The sequence below is a fragment of the Petromyzon marinus genome, unplaced genomic scaffold, assembly GCF_048934315.1.
Source record: "Petromyzon marinus isolate PM22_M1 ecotype Great Lakes invasive population unplaced genomic scaffold, UKy_Petmar_22M1.pri1.0 PM_G_Scaffold_45, whole genome shotgun sequence".
In the NCBI taxonomy this organism is placed as follows: Eukaryota; Metazoa; Chordata; class Hyperoartia; order Petromyzontiformes; family Petromyzontidae; genus Petromyzon; species Petromyzon marinus.
Window position 1 is genome coordinate 1,456,636 of NW_027422997.1, and position 13,991 is coordinate 1,470,626.

The 13,991-nt window shown below is 44.2% G+C and overlaps 1 pseudogene; it reads left to right on the top strand.

Annotated features, from left to right (window-relative positions):
• The first annotated feature begins 941 nt into the window (after window positions 1–941).
• LOC142917306 (uncharacterized) lies at window positions 942–11,635 on the top strand (annotated as a pseudogene).
• The last annotated feature ends 2,356 nt before the right edge of the window (window positions 11,636–13,991 follow it).

Sequence of the window (13,991 nt, forward strand, 5' to 3'; positions counted from 1 at the left end):
CGGCTGCGGGACTGTGCAACGTTGGTGAGCGGCATAGGAGCGGTGGGGGCAACATCCATTGTAGAGTACAATGTCACTACGCTCCCACGTCTGCGCTACCCTCTTCCACCAAGCCGCCACACGGACGAGCGTGGTGAAGTATGGTCAAATCACGACCCGGGGTGGCGTGGGGAGACCCTCGTCCGGCAATGGATTAACAAATTGGCTCTTACTGTATATCTCCATATATATAAATATGTAAAGTTGTGATTGTGTGTGTTGTCTGTTCAAAATGTTTAGCGTACTTCCTGACATGCAACAAACTGGAAATTTGCCATGTGGGTACTTTCCAGACTGTACACCGTACAGACATTATACAAATACACTTTTGTGTTTTTGTTGGGGGGGGGAGCTCAATGATCTATAGATTTTTTGCACGGCAAGTGAGCTGTGACGTCAAATCTGTCACGTGACCCTCGCATGTGGAAGCGTAACGCATTGTAGTGTAGTGGTTAGCGTTGTGTGTGTCTGTGTGTGTCTGTGTGTGTGTGTCTGTGTGTGTGTCTGTGTGTGTATCTGTGTGTGTGTGTAAGCGTAATGCATTGTAGTGTAGCGGTTAGCGCTACGCTACGCTACAAACCCGGCGACCCGAGTTCGATTCCCGCTCACGGCCACCACCGGTGACCATTATTTGAACCGCTTCCGGGCCTCCCCTAGGTCGACTCAGCCTCAAACGAGTAACTGTTGTGGTGTGAACATCGCCACTGGGGAGACAAAGGCGGCCGGACGTGGTGGATCAAAGTCCCGGGCGAAGCCGGGTAGTACAGCTAGTCGTGAATATATGAATGAATATAGACGTGTAAGTCACGTGTGACTGTATATATTAATTCCTCCATGGCTCGATACTGACGTGTAGATGGTGTGGATATTCTTATTTTCTGTCTGCAGCTGACGCTGGTCTGATGGAGCAAAGGCCCTCAGCACACCAGCGCGGTACGACAATTCAACAATGCGACCAGCGTGCATACAGCACGGATCGGACTGGAAATTTGACACAGCACCAGAGAACTCGCACAGGAGAGAAACCCTTCAAGTGCACTGTGTGTGACAAGGCATTTGCATGGCCATCAGTTCTTGAGACCCACCAGAGAACACACACAGGAGAGAAACCCTTCAAGTGCACTGTGTGTGGGAAGGCATTTTCACAGTCATCTGCTCTTAAAGTACACCAGAGAACACACACGGGAGAGAAGCCCTTCAAATGCACTGTGTGTGGGAAGGCATTTTCACAGTCATCTGCTCTTAAAACACACCAGAGAACACACACGGGAGAGAAACCCTTCAGGTGCAGTGTGTGTGGGAAGACATTTTCAGGTTTATCTGCTCTTAAAAAACACCAGGGAACACACACGGGAGAGAAACCCTTCAGGTGCAGTGTGTCGGAAGACATTTTCAGGTTCATTTGCTCTTAAAAAACACCAGAGAACACACACGGGAGAGAAACCCTTCAAGTGCAGTGTGTGTGGGAAGGCAATTTCAGATTCATCTCATCTTCAAAGACACCAGAGAACACACACGGAAGAGAAACCCTTCAAGTGCAGTGTGTGTGGAAAGGCATTTTCAGATTCATCTACTCTTAAAACACACCAGAGAACACACACGGGAGAGAAACCCTTCAAGTGCACTGTGTGTGGGAAGACATTTTCAGATTCATCTGCTCTTAAAACACACCAGAGAACACACACGGGAAAGAAACCCTTCAGGTGCAGTGTGTGTGGGAAGACATTTTCACAGTCATCTGCTCTTAAAACACACCAGAGAACACACACGGGAGAGAAACCCTTCAAGTGCAGTGTGTGCGGGAAGGCATTTGCACACTCATCAAATCTTCAAGTACACCAGAGAACACAGAAGCATCAGAAGATCCACAAGGAGTGCAGTCTGAAATCGGCTTGTGAAAGTCAAAGTGCCGCAATTAGCCCACCCCTCATGAAACACGAACCGGAAGAAAACCCCAGCTTGGACACTTTTAAAGGTATCGAGGTGAAATGTGAAGAGGTGATGGTGAAATGTGAAGAAGTGATGGTGAAGAGCGAAGAAGTGATGGTGAAGAGTGAAGAAGTGAAGGTAAAATGTGAAGATGAAGATTCAACTCCAAAATGGGACCTTCACATCAATGGAGGCAACGTGAAGCAGGAGTAGAATTCTGACTGTGAGGCAGAGCGAGGCAACTCCCAGCAGTTTGTGGAAGTGGAGGTGTGGGTGGACTTCCTCCAAGACAATACAAAGTCAAGTGGAGACCCGGTAGATGTGTAAGCTTGAGACGATGTTGCTCCAATAGATGCACCTTTGTCACAGGCCTTTCATGACAAGAACGTGAAGTTGGACACTCAGTTGCTAGGTTCATCCTGCAGAGTTAGAGCGGCCAGTCTTTGTGGACCTGTCTGTTGGGTAGATCTTTAACCAGGAGCGAGAGACAATAAGCCCCCAAGCATTCACTATGGTATAATTGCATTTACACGGTGCTTGCTTTATCACCTCGGCAACTCGGAGTTTTGTGTCGTACCTCGTCTGAAACACTCGAAGAGCATCCCCAAGTAGCAGCTGCCCCTGTGTGGCACAAGGTGGTGGCCCTGCACCGGCCTGCATGTGGACAAGAGCCTGTCAGTAGGGGGCGATGATTGATGCGTCATCTCAGTTGTGTAGTTTGTAGGCAATCTTGATTCGAAGCTTTTGTGACTGCAGGAAACCACACTCTTGAGTTATTTCGGTAAAGTCACCACGTGGGTAGAAACATAACAGATTACGGCGTTTCGATGGCAACACAAGCAATTATTTGTAGCGTAATGTTTTAAATTTGCTACATTTTGACTCAGACGCCAGCATGCAACGGCCTACTCGTTTTGAATGACGCAACAATAGTACGTTGTACATTCACTGTTAAGCAGACGGTGCGTATTTGTAAAATAACGTCTTGTTAATACGATGTAACGTGATGCAGTCAATTTCGCTGCAGTAATTCAATGTTGTTAATATGCCCGTCAATGATTTAGAATTAATACTTGTCTGATTGTGCGCGTACATGTAACATTTTGTCTGAGGGTCACACATTGAATAAGTGATGTTAGGACAAAGTGTGTGTGTGTGTTTTGGAAGTAACCTGGACAGAAAACTCGGGTGAGACCCGTTGTTCTTGTGATACAGGTCAAAGGGTACTTTTGTGTTTCACGAAGCGTCTGCCTCTGGAGCAACTCATTGTCTTTGAAATAGGGAGCACGCTCGGATCATTCATCATTTACAAGGCATACCACTTGAAAGTTACACGTATAGGAGGAGGTACATTCTCTACAACACGAATTGTAGTTTTGTCTTACGTGTTGACGTAGATTTTGTTTAACTGGGACTAGAAATGCTCCTTGCTGATTCACGTCTGGATGTTCGTTACCATCGGTTGAAGCAAACCCCACTGCTGTTGTTGCGACGCTGTGCACCAATAAGGGTCCAACACATTGACGGCCTTCAGGCCAGGAAAGTCACAACATTTGCACACGAAGGACACATTCACGCAAGTACCCCATGCTCCGTTTTGAAGTTTTAAAATGAAACATCTTTGAATTGTGTTATGTTTTGAGTTAGATGATTTTTCTTCATTAAAAGCTTGTATCAATTTACATCTGGAAAACTTCATTGAAATGGACATTTCGTGTGAATTTTCTCTCGTCATTAAGTAGATGGCCTTGCCGGGGGTTCGGTTCAATGCGGACACAAACAGTGTACACACACACAGTGTACACACACAGTGTATACAAACAGTGTACACACACAGTGTACACACACAGTGTACACACACACACATAGTGTATACACAGTGTACACACACACATAGTGTATACACAGTGTACACACACACAGTGTATACACAGTGTACACACACAGTATACACACAGTCTATACACACAGTGTACACACAGAGTGTACACACATAGTGTATACACACAGTGTACACACACAATGTACACACATTGTACATAGTGTACACACAGTTTATACACATAGTGTACACACACAGTGTACACACACAGTGTATACACATAGTGTGCACACACTGTACACACACACAGTGTGTTATTTTATTTTATCAATTTATTATTTTATTCTCATTCTACGTGACTTTACCGAAAGAACCAAAGAAGTGTATACACAGTGTACACAAACAGTGTACACACACGGTATACACAGTGTACACACACAGTGACACACACACAGTGACAGAGTGACACACAGTGACACAGTGTACACACACATAGTGTACACACACAGTGTACACACACACAGTGTATACACAATAATGTCCACGTTAAATTTTGATTTAAAGCTTTCGTGACTGCAGCAATTCATATACTTAGTTTTTTCGGTAAAGTCACGTTGAAGGGAATCAACAAAATAATAAAATATATATAAAACAATAAAAAAAATTCTCACAACGTTTCAACCATAACTCAAACGGTCGTATTCACTCTTCAGACGACCGTTTGAGTTATGGTCGAAACGTCGTGAGAATTTTTTATTGTTTTATATATATTTTATTCTTTTGTTGTTTCCCTTCAACGTGACTTTACCGAAAAAACTAAGATTATAATGTCCACGTTGTTGTTGCTGAGCTCACACACCCAAGGGAGGGAGCAATGGAAAATGAATCTAAATCAACTTAAACTCCAACTCTGTGACGTCACCACTCTGCATTACCTCATCGGCGTGAAACACCAGGGTGAGGTGTACCTCGCTAGTGACGTCATGTCACCAAGGTATTCAGCACTTTTCTGTCCACTGTGCTCTTGAGCGTGACGTCACCTCTGCTTTGGTCACTGCCGATATCCTTCCAGTGGCAATCCTTATTTGGGCAAAGCTACGCCCAGTGACCGGTTGCTCATTAACATAATGTATTTGTTAAAGCCGTCGCGAGTTTATTGCGACGGGTTCAGTGCCCACGCCCCCATCCCTCGACATATGGGCCGGCCTCATTAACATAATTTATTCAGTTACAGAGCCGCTCGTGGGAAGGAAGTGACGTCATACTACTTCCTGCTGTCGCGAGGCAACAGGAAGCTGCCGTGTGCGCGCTTGCCCTGAAATCCGAGGTGAGAAATTCTCATCGTTGTGGTTGTGGTGGTGGTTGTTGTTTACCAAGGTAGAGCCTCTCTCTCTCGTAGGGATGTCAGTTGAGTAGCCGCGAGCATGGGAATTGATGTCCAGGTTGGAACTTTACAACGCGAGGCCTAGCCACGTGGGGCCTTGCCTCCTGCCCTCGCCTGATTGCATTCACTTTAATTATCTCGCTTAAGTTTAATTTGTCTTCACCCGGCTCTCCACTTTGTAACTTTGTTTTATTGTCAATATTCACGCAGTTTTTATTTTCTTTTGTTAGCAGGCCAAGCCCGCTTGAGCTGCTATACCGCTCTTGTTATCAGAAGCGACCTGCCCACAACAACACAAGGTGAGGCTTTGTCAATGTGTGTGAATGTTTTGACTTAAAACTTTGGTAACTGCAGGAATTAATATTCTTGGTTCTTTCGGTAAAGTCACGTAGATAGAAAATAAAATGAAAATAACAGATACTAATTTTTTTAATGAAGCAAAAAACCCCACGTTTCTATGGCAACATTAATGTTGAAGATGCGAGGACTTACAGGAATATTTATGACATTTGCCCTCTCATTGCGTGCCATGACAGTGCTGTTTGCACAGTCACACAGAGTCACTGTAAGATGTTTTTCTTGGTCGTGGTTTTGTTTTGTTGCTTGTTGTGGTTGCAGCCGATTCAAGAGCCGAATGGCTCACGGGACTATAACCAAAATAAATCAAACTGAAAATCAAAAAAACTGAAACCGCGTGATGAATTTGGGAAAGTTTTTCACTGCATCTCCAAATATATATAAAAGGCAAAGTTGTGATTGTGTATGTTGTCTGTTCAAAATGTTTAGCGTACTTCCCGACATGCAACAAACTGGAAATTTGCCATGTGGGTACTTTCCAGACTGTACACCGTGCAAACATTATACAAATACACTTTTGTGTTTTTAGGGGGGGGGGAGCTCAATAATGTATAGATTTTTTGCACGGCAAGTGAGCTGTGACGTCAAATCTGTCACGTGACCCTCGCATGTGGAAGCGTCACGCATTGTAGTGTAGCGGTTAGCGTTGTCTGTGTGTGTGTCTGCGTGTTTGTGTCTGTGTGTGTCTGTGTGTGTGTGTGTCTGTGCGCGTCTATCTGTGTGTGTCTGTGTGTGTGTATCTGTGTGTGTGTGTCTGTGTGTGTATCTGTGTGTGTGTGTCTGTGTGTGTGTATCTGTGTGTGTGTCTGTGTGTGTATGTGTCTGTGTGTGTGTGGAAGAGTAACGCATTGTAGTGTAGCGGTTAGCGCTACGCTACGCTACGAACCCGGCGACCCGAGTTCGATTCCCGCTCACGGCCACCACCGGTGACAATTATTTGAACTGCTTCTGGGCCTCCCCTAGGTCGACTCAGCCTCAATCGAGTAACTGTTGTGGTGTGAACATCGCCACTGGGGAGACAAAGGCGGCCCGACGTGGTGGATCCAAGTCCCGGGCGATGCCAGGTAGTACAGCTAGTCGTGAATACATGAATGAATTTAGACGTGTAAGTCATGTGTGACTGTATATATTAATTCCTCCATGGCTCGATACTGACGTGTAGATGGTGTGGATATTCTTATTTTTTGTCTGCAGCTGAGGCTGGTCTGATGGAGCAAAGGCCCTCAGCACAGCAGCTCTGTACGACAAGTCAACAATGCGACCAGCGTGCATACAGCACGGATCGGACTGGAAATTTGACACAGCACAAGAGAGCTCGCACAGGAGAGAAACCCTTCAAGTGCACTGTGTGTGACAAGGCATTTTCAGATTCATCAACTCTTAAAAAACACCAGAGAACACACACGGGAGAGAAACCCTTCAAGTGCAGTGTGTGCGTGAAGGCATTTTCAGATTCATTTGCTCTAAAAACACACCAGAGAACACACACGGGAGAGAAACCCTTCAAGTGCAGTGTGTGTGGGAAGACATTTTCAGATTCATCTCATCTTCAAAGACACCAGAGAACACAGACGGGAGAGAAACCCTTCAAGTGCAGTGTGTGTGGGAAGACATTTTCAGATTCATCTACTCTTAAAACACACCAGAGAACACACACGGGAGAGAAACCCTTCAGGTGCAGTGTGTGTGGGAAGACATTTTCATGGTCATCCTCTCTTAAAACACACCAGAGAACACACACGGGAGAGAAACCCTTCAAGTGCAGTGTGTGTGGGAAGACATTTTCAGATTCATCTACTCTTAAAAGACACCAGAGAACACACACGGGAGAGAAACCCTTCAAGTGCACTGTGTGTGGGAAGACATTTTCAGATTCATCTACTCTTAAAACACACCAGAGAACACACACGGGAGAGAAACCCTTCAGGTGCAGTGTGTGTCGGAAGACATTTTCAGGTTCATTTGCTCTTAAAACACACCAGAGAACACACACGGGAGAGAAACCCTTCAAGTGCAGTGTGTGTGGGAAGGCATTTTCAGATTCATCTCATCTTCAAAGACACCAGAGAACACACACGGGAGAGAAACCCTTCAAGTGCAGTGTGTGTGGGAAGACATTTTCAGATTCATTTGCTCTTAAAACACACCAGAGAACACACACGGGAGAGAAACCCTTCAGGTGCAGTGTGTGTGGGAAGACATTTTCAGATTCATCTACTCTTAAGACACACCAGAGAACACACACGGGAGAGGAACCCTTCAGGTGCAGTGTGTGTGGGAAGACATTTTCATGGTCATCCGCTCTTAAAACACACCAGAGAACACACACGGGAGAGAAACCCTTCAAGTGCAGTGTGTGTGGGAAGACATTTTCAGATTCATCTCATCTTCAAAGACACCAGAGAACACACACGGGAGAGAAACCCTTCAAGTGCAGTGTGTGTGGGAAGACATTTTCAGATTCATCTACTCTTAAAACACACCAGAGAACACACACGGGAGAGAAACCCTTCAGGTGCAGTGTGTGTGGGAAGACATTTTCATGGTCATCCGCTCTTAAAACACACCAGAGAACACACACGGGAGAGAAACCCTTCAAGTGCAGTGTGTGTGGGAAGACATTTTCAGATTTATCTACTCTTAAAAGACACCAGAGAACACACACGGGAGAGAAACCCTTCTAGTGCACTGTGTGTGGGAAGACATTTTCAGATTCATCTACTCTTAAAACACACCAGAGAACACACACGGGAGAGAAACCCTTCAGGTGCAGTGTGTGTCGGAAGACATTTTCAGGTTCATTTGCTCTTAAAACACACCAGAGAACACACACGGGAGAGAAACCCTTCAAGTGCAGTGTGTGTGGGAAGGCATTTTCAGATTCATCTCATCTTCAAAGACACCAGAGAACACACACGGGAGAGAAACCCTTCAAGTGCAGTGTGTGTGGGAAGACATTTTCAGATTCATTTGCTCTTAAAACACACCAGAGAACACACACGGGAGAGAAACCCTTCAGGTGCAGTGTGTGTGGGAAGACATTTTCAGATGCATCTACTCTTAAAACACACCAGAGAACACACACGGGAGAGGAACCCTTCAGGTGCAGTGTGTGTGGGAAGACATTTTTATGGTCATCCGCTCTTAAAACACACCAGAGAACACACACGGGAGAGAAACCCTTCAAGTGCAGTGTGTATGGGAAGACATTTTCCGATTCATCTACTCTTAAAAGACACCAGAGAACACACACGGGAGAGAACCCCTTCAAGTGCACTGTGTGTGGGAAGACATTTTCAGATTCATCTACTCTTATAACACACCAGAGAACACACACGGGAGAGAAACCCTTCAGGTGCAGTGTGTGTCAGAAGACATTTTCAGGTGAAATTGCTCTTAAAACACACCAGAGAACACACACGGGAGAGAAACCCTTCAAGTGCAGTGTGTGTGGGAAGGCATTTTCAGATTCATCTCATCTTCAAAGACACCAGAGAACACACTCGGGAGAGAAACCATCCAAGTGCAGTGTGTGTGGGAAGATATTTTCAGATTCATTTGCTCTTAAAACACACCAGAGAACACACACGGGAGAGAAACCCTTCAAGTGCAGTGTGTGTGGAAAGACATTTTCACAGTCATTTGCTCTTAAAAAACACCAGAGAACACACGGGAGAGAAACCTTTCAAGTGCAGTGTGTGCGTGAAGGCATTTGCACAGTCATCTGATCTTGTAAAACACCAGAGAACACACAGGAGAGAAACCCTTCAAGTGTGCTCTTTGCAGGAAGCCGTTTTCAAATTCATCAAATCTTCGAAAACACCAGAGAACACAAAAGCATCACAAGGAGCGGAGTCTGAAATCAGCTTGTGAAAGTCAAATTGCCGCAATGAGCCCATCCCTCATGAAACAAGAACCGGACGAAAATCCCAGCTTGGACACTTTTAAAGGTATAAAGGTGAAATATGAAGAAGTGATGAGCGAAGAAGTGAAGGTAAAATGTGAAGATGACGATTCAACTCCAAAATGGGACCTTCACATCGTGAAGTAGGAGGAGAATTCTCACTGTGAGGCAGAGTGAGGCAACTCCCAGCAGTTTGTGGAAGTGGAGGTGTGGGTGGACTTGCTCCTAGACAATACAAAGTCAAGTGGAGACCCGGTAGATGTGTAAGCCAGAGACGATGTTGCTCCAATAGATGCACCTTTGTCACAGGCCTTTAATGACTAGAATGTGAAGTTAAACATCAGTTCCTAGGTTCATCCTGCAGAGTAAGGGCGGCCAGTCTTTGTGGGCCCGTGGGTTGGGTAGATCTCTAACCAGGAGCAAGAGCAAATAAGCTCCCAAGCATTCACTATGTTATAATTTATTTTACATGGTGCTTGCTTAACTGCCTCAGCAACTCGGAGTTTTGTGTCGTACCTCGTCTGAAACACTCGAAGAGCATCCCCAAGTAGCAGCTGCCCCTGTGTGGCACAAGGTGGTGGCCCTGCACCGGCCTGCATGTGGACAAGAGCCTGTCAGTAGGGGGCGATGATTGATGCGTCATCTCAGTTGTGTAGTTTGTAGGTAATGTTTAGAATTTGCTACATTTTCAATCAGACGCCAGCATGCAATGGCCTACTCGTTTTGAATGACACAATAGTATGTTTTACATACACGGTGAAGCAGACTGTGCAACTTTTTAAAAAAGCTTCTTGTTAATACGATGTAACGTGATGCAGTATATTTCACTGCAGTAATCCAATTTTGTTAATATGCCTATCAATAATTTAGAATGTATACTTGTCTGGTTTTGTGCATACTTGTAACATTTGATCTATAAGGGTCAAACATTGATTAAGTGATGTTAGGACAAAGTGTGTGTGTTTTTGAAAGTAACCTGTACAGAGAACTCAGGTGAGACCCGTTGTTCTTGTGATACAGGTCAAAGGGTACTTTGGTGTTCCACGAAGCATCTGGAGCAACTCATTGTCTTTGAAATAGGTAGCACGCTCGGATCATTCATCAGTTACAAGGCATACCACTTAAAAGTTACACGTATAGGAGGAGGTACATACGATGTAACGTGATGCAGTATATTTCACTGCAGTAATCCAATTTTGTTAATATGCCTATCAGTAATTTAGAATGTATACTTGTCTGGTTTTGTGCATACTTGTAACATTTGATCTATAAGGGTCAAACATTTATTAAGTGATGTTAGGACAAAGTGTGTGTGTGTTTGAAAGTAACCTGTACAGAGAACTCAGGTGAGACCCGTTGTTCTTGTGATACAGGTCAAAGGGTACTTTGGTGTTCCACGAAGCATCTGGAGCAACTCATTGTCTTTGAAATAGGTAGCACGCTCGGATCATTCATCAGTTACAAGGCATACCACTTAAAAGTTACACGTATAGGAGGAGGTACATACGATGTAACGTGATGCAGTATATTTCACTGCAGTAATCCAATTTTGTTAATATGCCTATCAGTAATTTAGAATGTATACTTGTCTGGTTTTGTGCATACTTGTAACATTTGATCTATAAGGGTCAAACATTGATTAAGTGATGTTAGGACAAAGTGTGTGTGTGTTTGAAAGTAACCTGTACAGAGAACTCAGGTGAGACCCGTTGTTCTTGTGATACAGGTCAAAGGGTACTTTGGTGTTCCACGAAGCATCTGGAGCAACTCATTGTCTTTGAAATAGGTAGCACGCTCGGATCATCCATCAGTTACAAGGCATACCACTTAAAAGTTACACGTATAGGAGGAGGTACATTCTCTACAACACGAATTGTAGTTTTGTCTTACGTGTTGACGTAGATTTTGTCTAACTGGGACTAGAAATGCTCCTTGCTGATTCACGTCTGGATGTTCGTTACCTATCGTTTGAAGCAAACCCCACTGCTGTTGTTGAGACGCTGTGCACCAATAAGGGTCCAACACGTTGACGGCCTTCAGGCCAGGAAAGTCACAACATTTGCACACGAAGGACGCATTCACGCACGTACCCCATGCTCCGTTTTGAAGTTTTAAAATGAAACATCTTTGAATTGTGTTGTGTTTTGAATTAGATGATTTTATTTCTTCATTAAAAGCTTGTATCAATTTACATCTGGAAGACTTCATTGAAAAGGAGATTTCGTGTGAATTTTCTCTCGTCGTTAAGTAGATGGCCTTGCCGGGGGTTCGGTTCGATGCTGACTTTCACCTGTTTGGGATTGCGGGATCGAGATAAGGCGACACTGAGCTGGCCGTGCGAGAAGACCGCTGTCTGCAGATCAATTCCAACATAATCAAACGTCTGTCCCTGCGCCTCCGTCGTCCATGCAGGGTGTGCGTCGGTTTACAGCGCCCCCTGCATGAAAACAACGGAAAGTGCAGCGCTCATCACAGATAGATAAAGTTGTGCGCTTATATTTAAAATGTTATTCTTGTATAAGGTGATGTTGAAATCGGAAAGTGTTTGATGATTTCAATCAGATTGATTCATTATTATGCAACACATATCTGAGCTTTTGTGGTCCTGTTGAGATCAAGTTGGAAAGAGTCCGTGACTATAACTTCGCTCAATATTGTAAACGTGTTTCTATTATTTAGTTATTGTTGTTTAATACCAACTACTTCAGATAATGGGTTTCAAGATGTACTTGAATGGCACGTTCGTTGTTCCGGTGTTTAATGGCTTGGACGTCATGGCAAACGGCTTCCATCGATGTGGAAGTCAATGGTGGATGATGATTTGACATTTCGGTGTTGATTTGGAGTAGATTGTTTAACTGTTGCATACCGGGTGGTGAAATGCTTTGCCGAGTATCTGAACTGTTTGACCAAGTGAATTCATGAAGAGTTCGATACGAGTTTGAGCGTTAATATTCTTGCGGAACGACAAAGGTCGCATATTTTAACGATTCCTGATCGTACGTTTATTGCGACAATGTTCACGGGGAACACGTGTGGAGGAGAGTTCCGGGTGAAGTCTCCCCTTACCTGGCAACCATGGTGGCTGTCCGCTGATCACTCTCGCTCCGTCACAGCTACGAGCTGTAGGGACGGGATTCTCCACCCTGGCGCTGTTTTAATTCACAGCACCAAGACTGGAGAGCCTCATCCCTGCAGTTCCCTCCTGTTGTGCTGCATCATTTACCGCGTAACGAGGCAATGTTTTCATGAGCAGTGCGTTCCACTACACACCCACACGAGCGAACCATGTGCAACAGTGTGCGTACATACAGACACGAACAAACACCCGGGTGCACATACACACACGAGCGCTTACTTGCAAACACGGACGAGTGGAGATGCACGCACGAGTGTGGTCACCACCTGGCTAGCTACACTAGTCACGTGATAACTAGTATACTAAACTATACACTACACTATACACTACACTACTATACACTACACTATACTAAACACTATTATACACTACAGTATACACTACACTATACACTACTATACAATACACTATTATACACTACACTATACACTTATACACTACAATATGCACTACTTTACACTACACTATACACTACTATACACTACACTATTATACACTACACTATACACTTATACAATATAATATACACTACTATACACTACACTATACACTACAATATACACTATTATACACTACATTATACACTTATACACTACACTATACACTACTATACACTACATTACTATACAATACACTATTATACACTACACTGTACACTTATACACTACAATATACACTACTATACATTACACTATACACTACAATATACACTATTCTACACTACACTATACACTTATACACTACACTATACACTATTATACACTACACTACTATACAATACACTATTATACACTACACTATACACTTATACACTACAATATACACTACAATATGCACTACTATACACTACACTATACACTACACACTACTATACACTATACACTACACTATACACTACACTATACACTAAGCTATACACTACACCATACACTACAATACACTACACTACTATACACTACACTACTATACACTACTATACACTACACTACTATACACTACACTACTATACACTACACTATACACTACTATACACTACACTACTATACACTACACTACTATACACCACACTATACACTACTACACATTAGTGCTGCACTAGTCCCCAAACTGCAAAGACAAAGGCTCCCCAATGTAGACTGACGCATCCACAGACCCACACGTGGACCCACGGACTCGCACAGAAACCCACGGACTCATCGACTCCCACTGGGCGTGCGCTGTTAGCGAGCACCGGTGAGAGTCGCAATGGAACAACACCAGGGGCTGGTGTGGACAGAACCACGGCTGGCCACTCGTCTCTCAAATTCTGATGTTAGCACCCCCACCCACCTCACCACCTCATTAATTATGGTTGAGTCCACCTAAGTGACGCTCAGGACTGCTTCAGGTCAGGGGCCGACCTTAAATGACGTCACGC